Raw genomic sequence first — 20,041 nt, forward strand, 5'->3', positions numbered from 1 at the left:
ATCCACAGCCTCTGCAGTACGAGTTCGATTCCCAGCCAGGGAGCTACCCACATGGCGCAGCAGACCTCTCCTGTTTCACCCGCTGCTCCCCTCAGCACTGTATTTCAGTCAATCTGCCTGTTCTCTCTCTCACTCTGTCTCTTGTGAATCCTCTCACTCCCCTACCTCTGGCCTATACCCCAGTTCTTATAAATATAAATAAATATTTGAAAAAGAAACAAAATACAGGAGGCAGATGATATAAAACTAAATGGATTATAGTGCAGTTTTCATTTCTAGGCTGCTAAATATCCAGTTGATGAGCTGGTAGGATTTCAGGTTATGAAAATGCCTTGCTAGGTAAAGTATTTTGGTCTATCCCTACTTACTGATTAAAATCTAGTATTTCCATTTTTTTATTTTATTTTTTAAAATTTATTCATTTATTTTTTTTTAAATTAATAAATTTGATTTTTATATTCCCCATACAATTGCAATCCCCCCATTCTGACCCCAATCCCTCCCCTCCCGCCCCCCACCCCCAAAAAGTGTCTCTGGTTCATAGTTTTTGTTGATTTTGATTTTCACTTTCTTATAGTTATTCATTTTCCTGGTCCCTTATTTAAGTTTTCTAGATCCCTGCTATGAGTGAGACCATCCGGTATTTTTCTTTTTCTTTTTGGCTTATTTCACTGAGCATGATCCCTTCCAGCGTCATCCATGTTGCTGCAAATTGCATGTGTTTATCTTTTTTGAATGCTGAGTAATATTCCATGGTATATATGTACCACATCTTCTTGATCCAGTCATCTATTTTTGGGCATTTGGGCTGTTTCCAAAGCTTAGCTATTGTAAACAGTGCTGCTATAAACATAGGGTGCAGGTGTTCTTTGGAATTGATGTTTCTGTGTTCTTTGGTAAATACCTAGGAGTGGAATTGCTGGATCCTGTGGAAGCTCTATGTTTAGTAGGTCCAGAAATCTCCACACAGCTCTCCATAGTGGTTGGACCAGTTTGCACTCCCACCAACAGTGCAGAAGAGTTCCTTTTTCTCCACAACCTCGCCATTTGTTGTTGCTAGTTTTTTTAATATGTGCCATTCTCACTGGTGTAAGATGGTATCTCATGGTAGTTTTGATTTGCATTTCCCTGATTGCAAGTGATGTTGAACATTTTTTCATATGCCTGTTGGCCATTCGCATTTCCTCTTCAGAGAAGTTTCTTTTTAGTTCCTCTGTCCATTTTTTGACTGGATTATTTTCTTTGTTGTTGTTGAGTCTCATCAGCTCTTTGCAGATTTTTGTGATCAGTCCTTTATCATTAGTGTTGGGTGCAAAAATTTTCTCCCAGTTGGTGGGGTTTCTCTTTGTTTTTGTTATTGTCTCTTTTGCTGTGCAGAAGCTCTTTAATTTGATGTAGTCCCAGCTGTTGATCTTTGCCTTCACTATCACTGCTTTGGGTGATGTGTCTGTAAAGATGTCTTTGATGTGCATGTCATGTAGTGTTTCACCTATATTTTCTTCTATGTATTTCATGGTTTCAGGTCTTATGTCTAGTTCTTTAATCCATTTTGAGTTGGTTTTTGTGCATGGTGTGAGGTAGTGGTCAAGCTTCATTCTTTTGCATGTAGCGACCCAGTATTCCCAGCACCATTTATTGAACAAACTTTCTTTGCTCCAATGCATAGTCTTTGCTCCTTTGTCAAAGATTAGTTGACCATAAATCTGTGGGTTTATTTCTGGATTTTCTATTCGATTCCATTGGTCTGTATGTCTGTTCTTGTTCCAATACCATGCACTTTTGATGATTATGGCTTTGTAGTAGAGTTTGAAGTCTGGGAGTCTGATGCCTCCATTCCCTTCTTTTTTTTTCAGGAGAGCTTTGGCTATTCGGGGTTTTTTGTGATTCCATATGAATTTCATCAATAATTGTTCTATTTCTTTGAAGAATGACATTGAAATTTTGATTGGAATAGCATTGAATCTGTAGATTGCTTTTGGTAGGATGGCCATTTTAATAATGTTTATTCTCCCAATCCATGAGCAGGGGATGTCTTTCCATTTCTTTGTGTCTTCTTCTATTTCTTTTAACAGTGTTTTATAGTTTTCTTTGTATAGGTCCTTTACCTCTTTTGTTAGATTTATTCCCAAATATTTGATTTTTTTTGTTTCAATAATAAAAGGGATGGTTTTTTTGATTTCTTCTTCTTCAGATTTATTGTTTGTGTATAGGAAGGCTACTGACTTTTGCGTCTTGATTTTGTATCCTGCCACTTTACTGAACTGATTGATGAGTTGAATTAGTTTTTCTGTGGAGTTTTTGGGGTTCTCTATGTATATTATCATATCATCTGCAAAGAATGATAGTTTGACTTCTTCTTTTTCTATTTGGATTCCTTGGATGTCTTTCTCTTGTCTTATTGCTCTGGCTAGGACTTCCAGTATTATATTGAAAAGCAGTGGTGAAAGTGGACATCCTTGTCTTGTTCCAGATCTTAATGGAATTGCTTTCAGCTTTTCACCATTGAGAATGATACTGGCTGTTGGCTTGTCATAGACGGCCTTTATGATGTTGAGGTACGTTCCTTGTATCCCAAGAATTTCAAGGGCTTTTATCATGAAGGGGTGTTGCACTTTGTCGAAAGCTTTCTCAGCATCTATTGATATTATCATATGGTTTTTATATTTCTTTTTGTTGATGTGTTGGATAACGTTGATTGATTTTCGGATGTTAAACCATCCTTGTGTCCCTCGAATGAATCCTACTTGGTCGTGGTGAATTACCTTATGGATACACTGTTGGATTCTGATAGCTAAAATTTTATTGAGGATTTTTGCATCAGTGTTCATTAGGGAGATTGGCCTATAGTTTTCTTTTTTTGTGTTGTCCTTGTTCGGTTTTGGTATTAGTGTAATGTTGGCTTCATAGAACGTGTTAGGTATTATACCTTCCTTCTCAATTTTTTGGAAGAGTTTGTGAAGGATAGGTACCAATTCGTCTTTGAATGTTTGGTAGAATTCATTTGTAAATCCATCAGGTCCTGGGCTTTTGTTTTTGGGGAGGTTTTTGATTACCATTTCAATTTCACTAATTGTAATTGGTCTGTTTAGGTGTTCTATTTCTTCTTTATCTAGCTTTGGGTGATTGTAGAGTTGTAGGAATTTGTCCATCTCCTCTAGATTGTTAAACTTGTTTCCATATAACTGTTCATAGTAGTTATTAATAATTCTTTTGATTTCTGCTGTGTCCATTGTGATTTCTCCTCTTTCATTTATTATCCTATTTATTTGTGCTTTCTCCCTTTTTGCCCTTGTGAGCCTAGCAAGGGGTTTATCTATTTTATTTATTTTTTCGAAGAACCAGCTCTTGGTTTCATTGATCTTTTGGATTGTTTTTTTAGTTTCGATTTCATTTATTTCTGCTTTGGTTTTTATTATTTCTTTTCTTCTACTGGTTTTGGGGCTTTTTTGTTGTTCTTTTTCTAGATCTTTGAGTTTCGAGATTAGGTTGTTTCTTTGAGTTCTTTCTTGTTTCTTGATGTGAGCATCTATTGCTATATATTTTCCTCTTATTACTGCTTTTGCTGCATCCCATACATTTAGGAAATTGGTGTCCTCCTTGTCATTCAATTCAAAGAATTTTTTAATTTCTTCTTTTATCTCCTCGTTAGTCCAGTGGACTTCCAGTAGTGTGGGTTTCAATCTCCACGAGGTAGGAGAATACCTTGCCTTCTCTTTATGGTTTATTTCTAGTTTGATGCCTTCATGGTCAGAAAAGATGGTTGGTATGATTTCAATCTTGGTGTATCTGTTGATGCTTGTCTTGTGCCCCAGTATATGATCGATCCTAGAGAATGATCCGTGTGCGCTTGAGAAAAATGTGTACTCAGATCTTTTGGGTTTAGTGTTCTATAGATGTCTGTTAAGCCCAAGTGCTCTAGGTACTTATTTAGAGTTTTAGTGTCTTTACTTATTTTTTGTCTCACTGATCTATCCATTGTTGATAGTGGTTTGCTGAGGTCTCCTACTACGTATGTGTTTTCTCTGATGTCTGTTTTCAGAGATGACAATAGTTGTCTGATATATTTTGGTGCTCCTTCGTTTGGTGAGTATTATGTTAATGAGTGTTATTTCTTCTTGAAGTATTGTCCCCTTGATCATAATGTAGTGACTGTTGAGGTCTCTTCTTACCTTTTTGAGTTTGAAATCTGTTTTATCTGATGTAAGTATAGCTGTTCCTGCTTTCTTTTTTGGTCCATTTTTTTTTTTTTTTCCATCCTTTAACTCTGAGTCTATTTTTATCTTTTGTAGCTGAATGTGTTTCTGGAGACAGCAAATGGTTGGGTTTTGTTTCTTAATCCAGGCTGCAACTCTGTGTCTTTTTATTGAAGAGTTTAGTCCATTTACATTTAGAGATAATATTCATATGTTAGCATCTGTATTTGCCATTGTGTGTGTCTTTCCTTTGATTTTATTTATTCTTTTAATAAATTTTTTTTTGGCCTTCTTTTGTTGTTATTTGTCCCTCTGAGGTTCTGACTTTAGGACTCCTTGTAGTATTTTTTGGATTGGGGTTCAGTCGTAATGAAATTCCAGAGTTTCTGTTTGTCTGGGAAGGTCCTTAATCTTTCTTCATAGAGGAAGGAAAGCTTTGCAGGATAGAGTATTCTTGGTTGGCATCTGTTTTCTTGGAGTCTGTTGACTATGTCCCTCCACTCTCTCCTTGCCCGTAGTGTTTCTTCGGAGAAGTCTGATGTCAGCCTGATTGGTTTTTCTTTGAATGTTATTTGTTTCTTCCCTCTTGTCAGCTTCATTATTTTTTCCTTGTCCTGGATTCTTGGGAGCTTTACTATTATGTGTCTTGCTGTATTTTTCCTTTCGTCGTGGAAGTTTGGTGTTCTTCTTGCTTCTTGTATATCAATTTTCAGCTCCTTCTTCATGTTTGGAAAGTTCTCTTCAATTATTTCCTTGATTATTTTTTCTGTTCCTAGGTCTCTCTCTCCTTCTGGTATTCCTATAACTCTTATATTTCCTTTCCTTGTGGAGTCAGATAGTTCCCGAAGTCTTTCTTCGGTCTTTTTCCTTCTTACTTCTCTTTCCTTTTCTATTTTGGTTATTTTTATTTCTGTGTCTTCGAGAGTGCTTATTATTTCTTCCATTTCCTCTATTCTGTTATCACTGCTTTTCCCAGCATTCTTTAGCTCTTCTGTTTATCCTTTGATCTCCTGCATTTCCCTCTTTAGGGACTCAATTTCATTCTTCTGAGTGGTTTTCTTTAATGACTTCCATGAGTTTTTTTCATCACAGCAATTTTAAATTCTTTTTCTGGAAGGCTCAGAAGTTCTTCCAAGTCACCATATTTGCAAGCCGGTGGGTGTTTTTGTTTTTTGTTTTTGTTTTGTTTTGTTTTGTTTTTTGTGGTGTGTCTTTTTTCTGAGGCATTGCTACTTTGCTTGTAGTTTTTCTTTTCCCTGCTGCTGTCTTTTAATTTGCCTTATGCCTTGGGACACTGTGCCACTGGTACTGACTGGCATCTTTTTGGCGTGTTCTTTAGGGAGTTTCATAAACTGGCAATCCAAATGAGTCAAAACTGTTATGCCAGAAGTCTAGTGAGGCAGTGGTACTTTAAGTATGTTAATGGTCACTGTCACAGAATCCTCCTTCTGTATTTAGTTACAAAGGTGCGTCCTGAAGTCCCACAGACTTCCCTGGAGGTGGGGCAGCTGGATTGCACTCTGGGTTCCAAATCTCTGAATCCTCCTCTGGGCTCAACTTCCTGCCAGGTGGGACCGGGCTTGTGGGGGCTTTCAGCTCACCTCTTGACTACGCAGGGAACCTTCTCCCTCTGGCTCCATGGGGAGCCTTCTGCCAGATTCAAGCAGTCTTTATTGAAGAAAGGTCCCTGTTCTAAAATGGCACTTTGGAGACAGGCACACTCTTCCGCGAGCCTGGTCTGCCCCGGCCGTGGGTGCCCGCTCCCACTCTGGGTTCGGACTGCTGGCCTGAAGGGGTCTGGCGTGGGCGAACTTCCCAGCTCACCTCTGGCTCCTCTGGGAGACTTCTGCCGGTTTCAAGCAGTCTTTACTGAAGAACGGTCCCTATTCTAAAATGGTGATTCAGAGAGAGATGCACTCTCCCACGTGCCCAGTAGGCCCTGGCCGTGGGTGCCCGTTCCCCCTCTGGGCTTGGACTGCTGGCCAGAAGGGGCCTGGACATGGGCAAACTTCCCAGCTCACCTCTGGCTCCTCTGCCGGTTTCAAGCAGTCTTTATTGAAGAACGGTCCCTATTCTAAAAAAATTATAAAGCATTCTAAACAAATTATTCTAGAGAATTCTGAGAATAATTTTACAATGACTTACTTTTAATCTTGGAAAAACTCCCAGAGAGTAGGACACATGAGACTCAAGAACTGTTATGTAGCACTTGATGACCATAAGCAGTGCCTTCTTTAAAACAAAAAAGGGAGGGGGCTCTCTGGTGGCACAGGGGTTATGTCTCAGCACTATCAAGCTATCACCAACCACTGCTATCTGAGTTTGATCCCCAGTCAGGTATCTAATAACTTATATGGCGCAGCAGACCTCTCCTGTCTCACCCACTGCTCCCCTCAGCAGTGTATTTCAGTCAGGTTGCTTGTTCTGTTCCCCACTCTGTCTCTGGTGAAACCTCTCACTCCCCACACCTTTGGCCTAGACCTCAGTTCTTGTATGCATAAATAAATAAAAAAATAAATCTTTAAAAGAAAGAAAGAGAAAGATGAGTTTTTAATGATTTATTTTTCAATCAAAGAGACTGGACTCCGTAGTAGTTCATTCTTCATGTCTGTCCGTGTGTGGTAAACAGAAGGCAATAGACATAACTGCTTAAAAGGGAGCATGAATTGGGAGATCACGGTCTTCCCTCTTCCCTCTCTGTGTTTCACAATTATTTAAGTGTGAGTTGATAATTCAAAGCACTACATGACATATAAGTAACAAGTGACAAGTAAAAGATAATTCTCTATCTCCTAAATACACTTAATAGAAAAACAGAACTCTAAAATGTTAAGTCAGATGAGACAAGAGATTAAATCAGTCACTCCTCTAAGAACTTTTCTAAGAACTTACATATCAACTATTCAAAAACTTTGCAAAAGCTAGTAAATTTTGAAAGGGGTTTATCACTTTAATGTCACAAATAGGTAAACTAAGAAATCCAACACTGGATAACAAGAATATCATTGGACTATGAGATAGTGGTTAAACAACACTTTAATATATATGTGTGATTAATCTGCTTGCACAAACACTTGATGCTCTCAAGAGTGATAGTGAATAACAGTAGCAATAATAAAAATAGCAGCAACCACCTTTTTGGTATTTTAACTATATACTGTAACATGTTAAGCCTATAATACCAATGAGAAAACTGAGAATCACAACCCCCATTAAGAAAAATGATCATAATTACTGTAACAGAAAACAGAGCTAAGATTCAAACATAAATCTCAAACTAAATTCAGTTCTCTTTTTAATACAAACTGTAATTACAATTTGCCAGATTCTCCTCCCAACGTTTTTCAGGAACTGCCCATCTCCACTGCTCCACCACCCATATTTGTACACCAGAACTGCCCTGTATGCACCACTTGATCTTAGACCCTGACAACAGGTGACATACCCAGGGTTCATCTGCAAACCCAAGTTGGACCAGACAAATCAGATTTCTTCCCAAGCAGATCAGATCAGACTAAACTCTATCCAATCTCTATCCATGAATACTGAGAATTGTTGACACACACCTGTTTTCATCATGGTGATAGTGGAGATAAACAGAATGTAGTGAGAAAGGAGAATGAAGATATGTAAAAAGACACAGAAGTAGAATCTTAACAATGTCTCAGTCCCAGGTTCTGCTTCTTAGACCCACTGCAATCCTGTGGATTCCACAAACCTCAGGAGCCATCCAATATATATCTCCTCTTGAGTCTCTGTTTCAAACACTCAAAACATCTGAAAAATATGAACAGGTACCAAATCCTACACTAGGAGACCTCACATAATAGTGTCTCTATATTTTGTCTGCTCAGTAACCCTCTTTCTTGCTAACAGTGCCCTTCCCTGTTTGAAAACTATTCCTTCCCTACCTTACCCAACCTATGGCTCTAGTGGGGGCTGCTCCCCAAACCTTGGCTACACTACATAAATATACTCTATATACACTACAGCATCCCTGTGAGATATCATTATAACTATCTTTAAATAGAAAATTCATTATCTTATCCCAAATCACATAACCAATAGATGATACTGTCAGAATTTGAACCTACATATTTCACTTTAGAATGTGTACTTTTTCCAGTATACTAGCCCTATATACCACTCCCTTGTGACCTGTAACATCTTAGTATCAACTTATGAACCTATATTTACTGATCACCCTATGCAGCTGCATTAGAAAATAATGGGAAAAGAAAAACAATAAAATATGGGGAAACAAATGCAGTTTTTGATTAGATAAATCACAATTCACACTGTCCGGGTTAATTTTTAGGAAGTGTGCATGTATGTTTTACACACTGATGCCCAACAATGGCACTCATCTCCTGTGAACTAGAGAACAATCACTGTCCAAAAACACTTTTCCCATAACTCCAATGAAAATGAAGGGCTTGTTTTCTAGGAAATCTCCGAGATAATGGTCTAAAACCAATATAAGGGATGCAGTTAAATGCTACACACTGACATTTTATCACTAGTAGAAGAAATATGAGGGAAAAAATGATCCAATGTGTTCAAATCTCTGTTTTCTCAGTGGTAAACTGCAGCAGTTAATAGTAAGTGATTTCAGACTTAGTTTAACCTTGAAAGCCTTTCTTCAAATCAACACATGGAAGCTCAGTTATAAAACACCTAAAAGCAGATCCTGCCCACTAGTACCTGTGTGCCCCCACACATACATACTTAGGCCTTGGTCACTACAGCACTCCTGCAGAAACTGCTATGTCATCTCAGGCTGCCTCCAAATGGAATATTAAGAAATGGACAATCAGGAAAAAATATGCATGTATATGTCACAAAACAAACTGAATGCATGACTTTAAAAGTTTCAAAGATAAAGAAAAATGGTGTTTAATTACTATCAAGTTTAACCACTGAGCTACTTTTTATAAACCCATATGTAACAATAAAAATAAGAGCTAACTTGCTGAATGCTTACTATGTGCCAGACTTTCAAATATTTTTATGAGTTATCTTACCAAGGTCTCACCATAATTCCAGGAAGCAGGTACCCTTACCAATCCCACATTTTAGAGAACACACAGGAAGAGTAAGGAAAGTGGCCAAAAGTTACAAAGCCAGTGAGAAGAGAAGCCTGGGTCTGAACCCAGGGAGTCCCAATCTAGAGCCCCCACACCCACTTAAACTGTGCTATAGCAAATCACGCTGCAAAATATAGAGACTGAGTTTCAAAAGCACTATTTGTCCTAATAGCCTCAAACCTTACTCCAGCAAGTTTACATGAGCTTGCATTATCACCATATTCCCTCAACCTCAAATTTTTGAAGAAAGAAAGAAAGAAAAACAAGTAAATCCTTCAAACATTTCAGCAATCACTTAAAGCAACAATTCTCAAAGTATAGTCGGAGGGCCATCAGAGGTCTCCATTGAAATTTCCAAGTCCTCCCTTTCCACCCTTATCAATTGCGCACATTTGGATTTTCTTCATATACCTCAACCAGTATAATACAATGCAAGAGGGTAAATGCAAAAGCAAGTAGAAGAATTCAGCTATCTTTTATTAAGTTGAACATTTAAAGATTTTTGAAGCACAGTTGAACAATGCCACTATTTTTGTTTTAGAACATACTTATTTTTCACAAAATATTATTTGTTAACAAGTACATTTTAAAAAAAAAAACTAATATTTTTATTATGATTACTAATGTAATAATAAATATTGTTATATAAAACACACAAGAACAAAAGCATGTTTGGCACCAAGTTTTTAGAATTTATAGGGTCCTGAAATCAAAAAGTTTAAGAATTCCCACTTTAAAATACACTTATTTTTATAGGGGACAGAGCGTCCACAATTTAAACCCGAAAGTTTCAGTGTTATTTCCTATGTAAAATATACGAGCTAATGGAAAAGTTAGATTACCCAATAAATGTACACCAAACAGAAATTTACACATTAAGTACAATTAAAATAATATATATATTTTAAAGATTTATTTATTTATTTATACAAGCACTGGGTACAGTCAGAAGCATGGGAGGGTGAGAGAATTCACCAGAGCCAGAGCAGGGAGCAGAACAGGCAGATGGACGAAGCAAACTGCCGAGGGGAGGAGCGGGCGGCAGGAGAGGTCTGCGCACCGTGTGGGCCTCTCCTCCAGTGGCCGGGGATCGAACCTGTGCTGCAGAGGCTGCGGGCAGCTTTGCAACCCAGCGCTCAACCGCTGCACCACCGGGGAGGCCCCAAAATAATGTATTTCGAAAGTTGACTAATCATCTTTAAAATTAATCAGGTTTTATCTATCATATAAGTATTCTATACAACACCTAATGACTTCATAACTATTACTTCAGACTTCAGTAGCTAAGTCTTTAACATCTATCTAAGCAATTCAGATTGATGGCTTACATTTAAGGTACATTTCAAAATCAGCTATACATTGTTAACTGGTCCTCCCTGGCGGCACAGCTGGTTGAGCGCAGCGCTGTGAAGCTGTTCGCAGCCTCTGCAGTGGTTTGAATCTCCACCAGCCAGGGTGATTCCCACATGGCACGACAGACCACTCCTGTCTCACCCGCTGCTCCCCTCAGCAGTGTCTTCGGTCCATCTGCTTGTTCTGCTCCCCGCTCTGTCTCTGGTGAATCCTCTCATCCTCCCGTGCCTCTGGCTTGTATCCCAGTACTTGTATAAATAAATAAATCTTAAAAAAAAAAAGGCACTGTTAACTTCCCAATTGAAAAAAAGACTAAAAACCAAATATAAGGACAGTTGTTTGTTGTGTTTATAATTTGTTTAATATATTATGGAAGAAAAATTACTAGTATAAAGTAAGTTCTCAAATTAAATATTAATTCATGCTTCCACTACTAGGATATGTTTACATATCTTTTATAACTTAAGCTTGAATATTTATACTTAAAATCAGTGCAATAACAATCACCACCAAAACATCTATTAAATGCTGAGATGATCATATAATAATGTGAAATAAGTACAAATATGTTTTAACTAACACACTTCCTTCCAAAAAGTTTTATAAAGATTACAAATTGGGCCTCCCTGGTGGCACAAGGGTTACCCTTGTGCAAGGGTTCACAGCACTGTGAAGCTATCCACAGCCCCTGTAGCACAAGTTTTATCCCCAGCTGGCCATGGAGCTACCCACATGGTGCAACAGACCTCTCCTGTCTCTCCCCCTACTCCCCTCAGCAGTGTATTTCAGTCAGTCTGCCTAGTTTGTTACCCATTCTGAGTCTGGTGAATCCTCTCATTCCACACCAGCACCTCTGCCCTGTACCCCAGTTCTTGTATGCATAAATAAATAAACCATTAAAAAAATAAAATATTACAAACTGTGTAAATGCAAAAATACATTAGCATGATATTTAATGCAGTCACAAAAAGAGTCAAGTAAACCAAAAGATCAAAGAAATACACAGCCCAATGTAATATTTATGAAGTTGTTATTTTTCCTTAGTTTTGTGAGATAAAGACATGCTATAACCTTAAATGGAAATGTAAGTAGGTTAATCATAAATGCACATGAGAACAACTATTTAGGCTAATTTAATCTGGCTCTAAACCATTCTGTCTGCTTCTTCCTCAGAAGAAGAAATGGAGGGGTTTTTTCCCTACTGTCATCTTCCAATTTGAAAATAGACATTTTAGCTATCCAAAGAAAGAAAATTATTCAGACTTCTCTTACAAAGATAAGATAGCAATAATGGCTTAAACCATTAGATCCCACATTTCAGATTATTTTTAAAATGACCACAGAGGGAAAAAAAATAAGAAAAAGCTTGTAAATTCAAGGAAACAACAAAATTCAAGCCACTATCTCCTAATTACATTGACTCTTCAGCCCCTTTCACCTTCTGCAAAAATGCCGGTTTTTGAAAATGTTCCTCTAAATGCTATCTTGCTGTCAAATAAAAATTTTCAAATTATCACTATTTCTTCATGGTGATTCAGATTTTAAGCTTAGTCAAGTCACTTATTTTTAATAATCACCAAGCCCAATGACATGATTAAGTTTGTTATATTGTATTAAATATAAATATAGTTGATAAATAAGTTTTGGAACACTGACAGCCTTGTCCAAATGCAACTGTGGGACAGCACAGCCAATGGGGCTGGTACTGTAGTGCGGGTAGGTGTGAAGGGCAACAGTCTTGTGCTCTTGCAATTTCAATTTAAGTATGTGCTTGGGTTAGACTGAGGAAAGTAACTTCCAACCTTCCACTTCGACAGTCATTTTCTTCTCTAAATGTATGAACTTAATAATTATGTACACACTTAATAGTTAAACTCAAAAATTTATGCATATAGAATAAATTATAAATATTTTCTGGGCCTCCCTGGTGGCCCAGCGGTTGAGCACTAGGTTGCAAAGCTGCTTGCAGCCTCTGCAGCACCAGCTCGATCCCCGTCACCCGGGCAAGGGTCCCACATGGCATGCAGACCTCTCCTGCCACCCTCTGCTCCCCTCTGCAGTGTATTTCGTCAGTATGCCTGTTCTGATCCCCGCTCTGGCTCTGGTGAATTCTCTCACCCTCCCGTGCTTCTGACTGTACCCAGTGCTTGTATAAATAAATAAATCTTAAAAAATAAATAAATACATATTTTCTGAGGAACTATTAACAAAGCCTGCACATTCCTCGTTAAGCAACTTTGAAATATAGAGAACACCCCCAAAAGCACGGCCATAGAGAAGATACAGAGCATACCAGAAAAAGACTTGTGGCTACTATGCCTAAACAGACATCACAATATCAAATATTTTAATGATATTTTAAGTTCTATTTAATTAAGGTCACCTATTTTAATGACCTTTTAATCATTTATTTTACCTTCCAATATCTGAACGTGTTCATAATATCACTGAACTTTCAAGACAAAAAGGAAAAAAAATAATGTTTTTTAAGTAACAACATCTAGGAATGTGCTTTGAAGAATGAAAGAGGTAGATAGAGACTGGGAGAGATATATTAATCTTTCTAATTCTGATGCAAGACAACTGCTATCCATAAGCTAAATATCTGTACTAATGTAAAGCAAAGTTGTGATACATATATTTTTAAACGGGTGCCTGACTTCAAATATCCCCAAAAAGATTATTCATGGGAAAAATATCTAGTTGAACAGACTATGTTGTGACATTAATAGTCTCCAGAACATTACAATTTTTTTCCATTAAATCCAAAGATACTGAGAGCCATCAAAATGCTAGATTTTCTCTCATAATTTGGCTGCCTTTTACTAAGAGTCAAGAATATAAATTATTGCTTTTAAAGGAAATTCACAAGTCAATTGCATTCCTAAAAATCACAGGAAGGTCTCTAGTCAAAGAAACAGATCTCTTCATTACAAAGGGATAAAGAGCAGTAACTGGCTGTGAGGTGACTCCTGAGCCTCCCAAAAAAAGGCACAAACAAAATTTGCGAACAGTGCTCTGAGCCAGGAGGGAAAACTTACAAAGATCTAGAACCTAAGTAAAGGTTACAGCCCTGGAGTTAACCCTTTCTGTAATGTTGACAGACTAAGATGCCATATTTTTAGAGTAGTCAGAAAACTTACTATCCACATACATAACAGAACACTCCTCAATCTACAATAAAATAAGAACAGTGTTCTAATTTCAAAACTTACCTAGAAAGATATCACTGGGGAGGTGAAGGGAAAAAAAATACACAGACACCCCTCTGCCATTGCTAATTTAGCTCAATTCAAATAAAAATATCTTATTCTCTAAACTACTTGACAAACATGCCATTCCTGGAAATGAGTAGCCTCCTATTGAGAACAGAGTTCTCACCAATTCTAAGAGATTGAAGGATTAATTGTCATTGTTGCTGTTCCAAGAATCTCCTCCAGGACTCTCTCCATCCTGGCCCCAAAGAAAATAACTCTTCACTTCACCTCTCTCCACTGAAACAAGGAGACATGATGAGCCTTTTCTTGAAAGCTAAAGACAGGGAAGTCTCTTATCATATCCATATACCAAATAGCTGTAGCATGTTCATTAGAAATCTCCAGAAGCTTCTTGGCCTAAGAATGTTTTTAGATTAAAACACTTTAAAGGCAAGACTGTTGCCAAAATGCCACTCCATTTCCAAATTTCCCATAGTCATTAGAAAGATACATCATAAATAGTGTTACTGGTCACAACATAATTTGATTTGCTTTTTAAAGATTGCCCTGAGATTTACTCACAATGTGTGGATAAAACATAACCTCTACTAATCCTCACCACGCTCCATGAAGCATATATTAATACCATATTCCCATTTTATAAAAAACAGAGACTCCACAGCATTCAACATTAGTCACACAGGTGGTAAGTGGTGAAAATGGAATTCAAAACCAAGTATCTAAGGAACACACAAAAATGATTTCATTGAAAAACTTCTGCCTGAGCTGCTCAAGGATACTATATCAGCCAAATCTCCCTGGAATTCACAGGAGAATCACATGGGGGAAAGCAAACACACACACGCGCGCACACACACACACACACACATCAAAGCTACAGGCTTACCTCCATCAAAGATACAGTCACCTTCTACCTTCTAAATTCTCTTCATTACCTGCACCTGCTAATAATCCGCTTTACATTCCACTGCCATGACCAGGACTGAAGCAGCCTTTAGTATTACTTTTAACTGGAATCAACAGCACAAAAATGCTGAGCGTGCAAGTATAGTATAGAAAACACCAAGCCATTTTTATTGAGGTCACAGCCCACATACTCCCAACCCAGTCACTCTCTCAAAGTAGTAAAAGCAAAATAGACTACACACTGAGTTAACTGCCTTGCTAGATATGTAACTGTAATGGCAGGAAGGGTACAGTGCAGGTTCTCTATGATCTGAGCAGACAGGGTAAAGGAGGAGTCCTGGAGCCCACGGTGGCTTTTCAGGCTTTTAATGGGATTTACCAGGCACAAGGCAGGCAGGCAGGGGTGCTGCCCAGCAAGTTTTCATTCGTTCTGGGCTCTCTGGCGTTCTCTCTTCTTCCCTCGTGGTTCTTCCATTCGTTCTGCTGGTGTCCCCAAGACGCCGCCCTTATAAGCCTAGTCTCTCAGCCCAGATGAATCCCATCTACATGTGCCCACACCCTACTCCAGGTGTCCGCCATCAGGCATGCATTCAGGACCGCAGTGATCTGTCATCAATCCTAATGGCAGGAGGGCAGAAAAGCCTGATACTTTCTATTTACCCTACAGTAATAGAATAATGGCCAAGCAACCATTTACTGTGTGTTAACTATTTGCCCGGGTCCTTCTCAACTTCAAAGCTAAACTTCAAAATAACCCTAAGTTATAGGTATTATTATTCCCATTTTTCAAATGAGGAAATGTAGGGTAAGGATCCCTCCTTTACTCAGGTCTGCTGGAATTATAAAAAACCTTCTCCGTGTCATTCCTGCCCCTACAGGAAACCAAGACATAGTTTAAGACCCTTCCTCAAATCACACAAAAGTAGTATATAACACAAGGTCCCTAATCTAGGAGCACACAACCCTGTGAAATCAAAATGAATTCACTTAAAACAACTGACAACTATTCCTTAAAAGTTCACTGTATGGAGAGTCCAGCAGAGTGAAGAGTCTGGGCTCACCTCCTCTATATACTCACAACTAGACTACGTAAGAGCAAATCCCCAAAACACCCTGAAGGAAAACTGAACAACTACAGCACAGAACCGGAACAACAGGTGAGTGGACAGGGGTAGGAAAAACTTTCAGTGGACTGTGATACCAGGACAGTACAATCCATGAGACATGAGAGGGAGGGGTACCCACTACTCAGAACCCTCTAAGGTTGCTGCCTCAGAGGCCTATGCCAACAGTCTTTGGGAACCCAACACTACAATGGATATGGCAGTGTACAAAGCTGGTGTCCACAACAGAGGGGGTGTTTTAGAAAATTATAGCACCAAGAATGTATAGTTATAATAACTCACTTGATCCTGAGGCTCTCAATATGTAATAGCTGAACCCCAAACTGGCAGAAAGCCCCACGTGGGATCACCATCACCTCGTAGCTACTACTTGAAGCCTGAGGCTGGGATATTCAACACACCTGCCACCACATCACCACCACCACCTCTAAAACCAAGATAATAAACAAACACTTTTGTCAATCATAGCTCAAAGACATGTTAAAAACAGGAGCAAACAGCCCAGGAAAAGAAAAGCTTTTGTGCTGTTGGGAAAAAAAAGCTAACAATATCAATTTTGTGATGCTGGATCAATTTTTTATTTAAATTTATTTATATATATATATTATATCATTGTTCATTTTTGTACAATATTTGCTTTCTCCTCTCAGGTGTAGTCCTTGTAAAATTCCCGTCACCAGTTCACCCATGCACCATCACCATATTCCCTTGTGTTATTCCCTCCAATTTTGATCCTCCCCCTCCCCTGCCTGTTAATAAATTTTAAAAAAAGTTATATTTTTTCCTAATCCCTTATTTGGTTCCCCAATATTCTTCCTATAATAAGTGAAACCATCTGATATTTTTCTTTTTCCTTCTGGCTTATTTTTACTGAGCATAATCCTTTTTCAGCTCCATCCATGTTGCTCCTAATGGCATGAGTTTATCTTTTTTGATTTAAATCAGTATAGTAAATATAAACGGCCCTAAAATACATGCCTGTACTCATACTGCAATACCATATATAGAAATCATTATAGATTAAGAAAAAACAGACACAATACAACAGAATATAATGCAGCTATTAAAAAATCAAGACACATATCTGGATTTGCTGGGGTGGCATAATAGCTACAAAATATCAGTAAATATAAAGCAAACATTGGGCAAGTAAAACCACAACCATTTTTAGTAGTTTGAGGAACTTCCATACAGCTTTCCATAGTGGTTGGACCAGTTTGCATTATAAAGAGCTCACAAGACTCAACAAAAACAGAGTAAACAATCCAGTAAAAAAAAAAAAAAAATGGGCAGAAGAAGCTAAACAAACAATTCTCCAAAGAGGAAATGCAAATGGCCAACAGGTATATATAAAAAAAAAGTGTTCAACATCCCTTATAATCACGGAAATGCAAATCAAAACCACAGTAAGATAACACCTTACACCAGTGAAAATGGCACATATTAAAAGAAAAAAATAGCAACAGCAAAATGTTGGCGAGGATGTGGAGAAAAAGGAACTCTCTTACACTGATATTTAATCTCACCCAGTGCTACATCTGGTGCTCAAACATACCCAAGAGGTGGAAGATGACATCAGACCATAGGAGATACTTAGACTGAGAAGTTGACTCAGAACAGGATGTGGTGCCAGCAAGGCAGAGCAGGATCTCTATGATTCAGACAGACGGGTAAAGAAGAGTCCTGCAGTCCTTGGTAGCTTTTTCAGGCTTTTATTGAGCTTTTTACAAGGCTGGGGGAACAGGGGACGGGTAGACCAGGAGGCTGGCAGGCCTCCCGGCCCCCACAAAATATTTACTCTTTCTGTGCTCTCTGGCCTTCACTCGCCGGCTCTGCTGGTTCTGCTCTCATTCTCCTATTCTACTGGCATCCCCCTGACACCACCCTTATAAGCCCAGTCTCTCAGCCCAGGTGTGCCCACTTATGCATGCCCACACCCTATTCCAGGTGTCTGCCATCAGGCACACATGTAGGAACAGAAGTCTATCATTAATGCTAATGACAGGAGGGTGGAAAATCCTGATAATTTTCATTTACCCTACACAAGATCACTATGGATCCCTCCACACAACTCTAATACCCACAATACAATAGAAAGTTTAAAAAACATGACCTCACTGGAAGTGGGCCTTAGGTGCTCTATAGCCCCTGTTCCTTTTTATTTATAATCCCTTCTACGTAGCAGTACTCAAGAGATGCAACAGTAGCAGTCTGAAAGTCTATCCTATTACAACCCATAAAATCTAGAAATGAAGAAACAAGAACATTCCCAAAATGTTGGAGCAAAACAAGTAAGGTCTTGAGAGAAGTCTTAATTCAGCAGAATTATGGAGTACACCTGAAGAGGAGTTCAAGGTAACAGTTATTTATATAATACTGCTCATGAAATTCAAAAAAACAGTGGATGATATAAATAAGTGCAAGAATAGAGCATAACAGCAGCCATGTTAAAGTACAGCAGCCATGTTGGTATAGCAGCTATTTTAAGAGCTTAACTGACAGTGAGGTTAAACGTTAGATTATCCTAACAGTCAGACCGGTATCTGTAACCATTAGATTATCCTAACAGTTGGCTTCCTAGAATCCACATCTGGAGCTGTCAGATTACCCTGAGGGACCCATTCTGTATGCCTATTTAAACTGCCTAATTACGGTGCTCCGGGTCCAACCCTGTCTGGGCGCAGCCGCTGTGTCGGTTCCACTCCGGGGATTCGGACCCTAGCTCGAGCTAGCTAATAAAGGCCACTTTTGCATCAAACTTGGGTCTCGGTCATTTTTGGACTCGGCACTGGTGTGCTTTAACATAAGGAGTAGATATAAATAAGGAATAGAGGGCCTCCCTGGTGGTGCAGTGGGTTGAGCACAGCTTGTGAAGCTGTCAGCAGCCTCTGCAGTGCGGGTTCGATTCCCAGCTGGCCAGGGAGATTCCCACATGGCATAGCAGACCTCTCCTGTCGCACCTGCTGCTCCCCTCAGCAATGTATTTCCGTCCACACATTAAAATAAAACTGTTGAAAGCCAATGACAGAGACACGATACTAAAAATATCAAGAAAAACAAAAAAAGTAATTTATAAAGGAACACCAATCAAACAGTCAGTGGACTTTTCAGCAGAAACACAACAAGAAACAAGGGAATAGAAGATTTTAAAGTACTTAAATATTTCCAGTCTAGAATCCTTTTCCCTGCAAACTTAACAGTCAAGAGAGAAAGAAGAGTAAAGAGCTTTACCGAAAAGCAAAAACTGAAAGAATTTATGAACACCAAACTGAACTTGAAGGGGGGCAAGAAGGCCTGTGCTACTGTAGGAAAAAGTCAGAGATTATGCTAACATCTTCCAAACACAAAGCAATTCCCCACAACAACAACAACAAAAAAAAATATTTGCCCCAAAAATGTCAATAGTGTTTAAGTTGAGACACATTGAGCTAAAGGAATAAAGTGTACTTAGACATGTCATTTCAGACAGTGGGAATAATACAAGTAGTGACTCAGAAACAGATTAAAAGCTGAGAAATATAGGAGGCAATTTATTATGGGGAATTAAAGGTAATAATGTTGCTTAAGAAGGTTTTATGGAGGACTGTGAAAACCAAGATGAGCAATTACAGCTGGATTTGGCTGGAAATGGGGAAATGTGATATATAACAGATTTATGAAGACACTCTCCTACAGTGAGAACCAAGAGTCAGGGAGTCCCAGAGCCCCGTTAGAAGATTTGTTACAAAAGCCCAGGTGAAAAGTGGTAAAAGGTATCTGGATGGAGAGGACAGAATGTAACAAAATACATTATGAAAAAGAATGAACCTGGCTCACTTGTTCATACAGGGATGAAGGAAGGTTGAACTTTTACTTTATTCTGCACCCATAGTGCCCAGGAACAGGCTGAAGAAGAGTATGTATAAAGTCTGATGTGTGAATCATAAGCTCACTGGATTCATGTTACAGGTAAGTTAGGATTAATATCCTCATGTAAAGGAATAAATTATGTATAATAAAAATGAAAGTTGGAAAATAACATAATTGCCTCTAAATGAGATAAACAAAGGGCGGTTATACAAAGCCAGGTTTTTTTCCAGTACGGAAAGACTGCTGTTTCTCTGGTTGAACAACAGATAGAAATACTTGCCCTGGGTTTAGGGGGCTGCTACAATATAACC

At 38.6% G+C, this 20,041-nt stretch overlaps 1 protein-coding gene across 14 annotated transcripts in view; it reads right to left on the reverse strand.

Annotated features, from left to right (window-relative positions):
* The window catches only part of L3MBTL4 (L3MBTL histone methyl-lysine binding protein 4), a 425,819-nt gene that overhangs the window by 353,051 nt on the left and 52,727 nt on the right, over positions 1-20,041 (reverse strand). The window contains exon 2 of one of the 14 annotated variants that reach the window (XM_054694181.1): positions 10,609-10,900. The exons of the other annotated variants lie outside the window; for them this stretch is intronic. The gene's annotated coding sequence lies outside the window, so the exon portion shown is untranslated. The remainder of the gene's footprint in view (positions 1-10,608; positions 10,901-20,041) is intronic. 14 annotated transcript variants of the gene reach the window in all.

The sequence above is a fragment of the Talpa occidentalis genome, unplaced genomic scaffold (assembly GCF_014898055.3).
Source record: "Talpa occidentalis isolate TD23 unplaced genomic scaffold, MPIMG_talOcc4v2.1 talOcc4.13, whole genome shotgun sequence".
NCBI classification, from domain to species: Eukaryota; Metazoa; Chordata; class Mammalia; order Eulipotyphla; family Talpidae; genus Talpa; species Talpa occidentalis.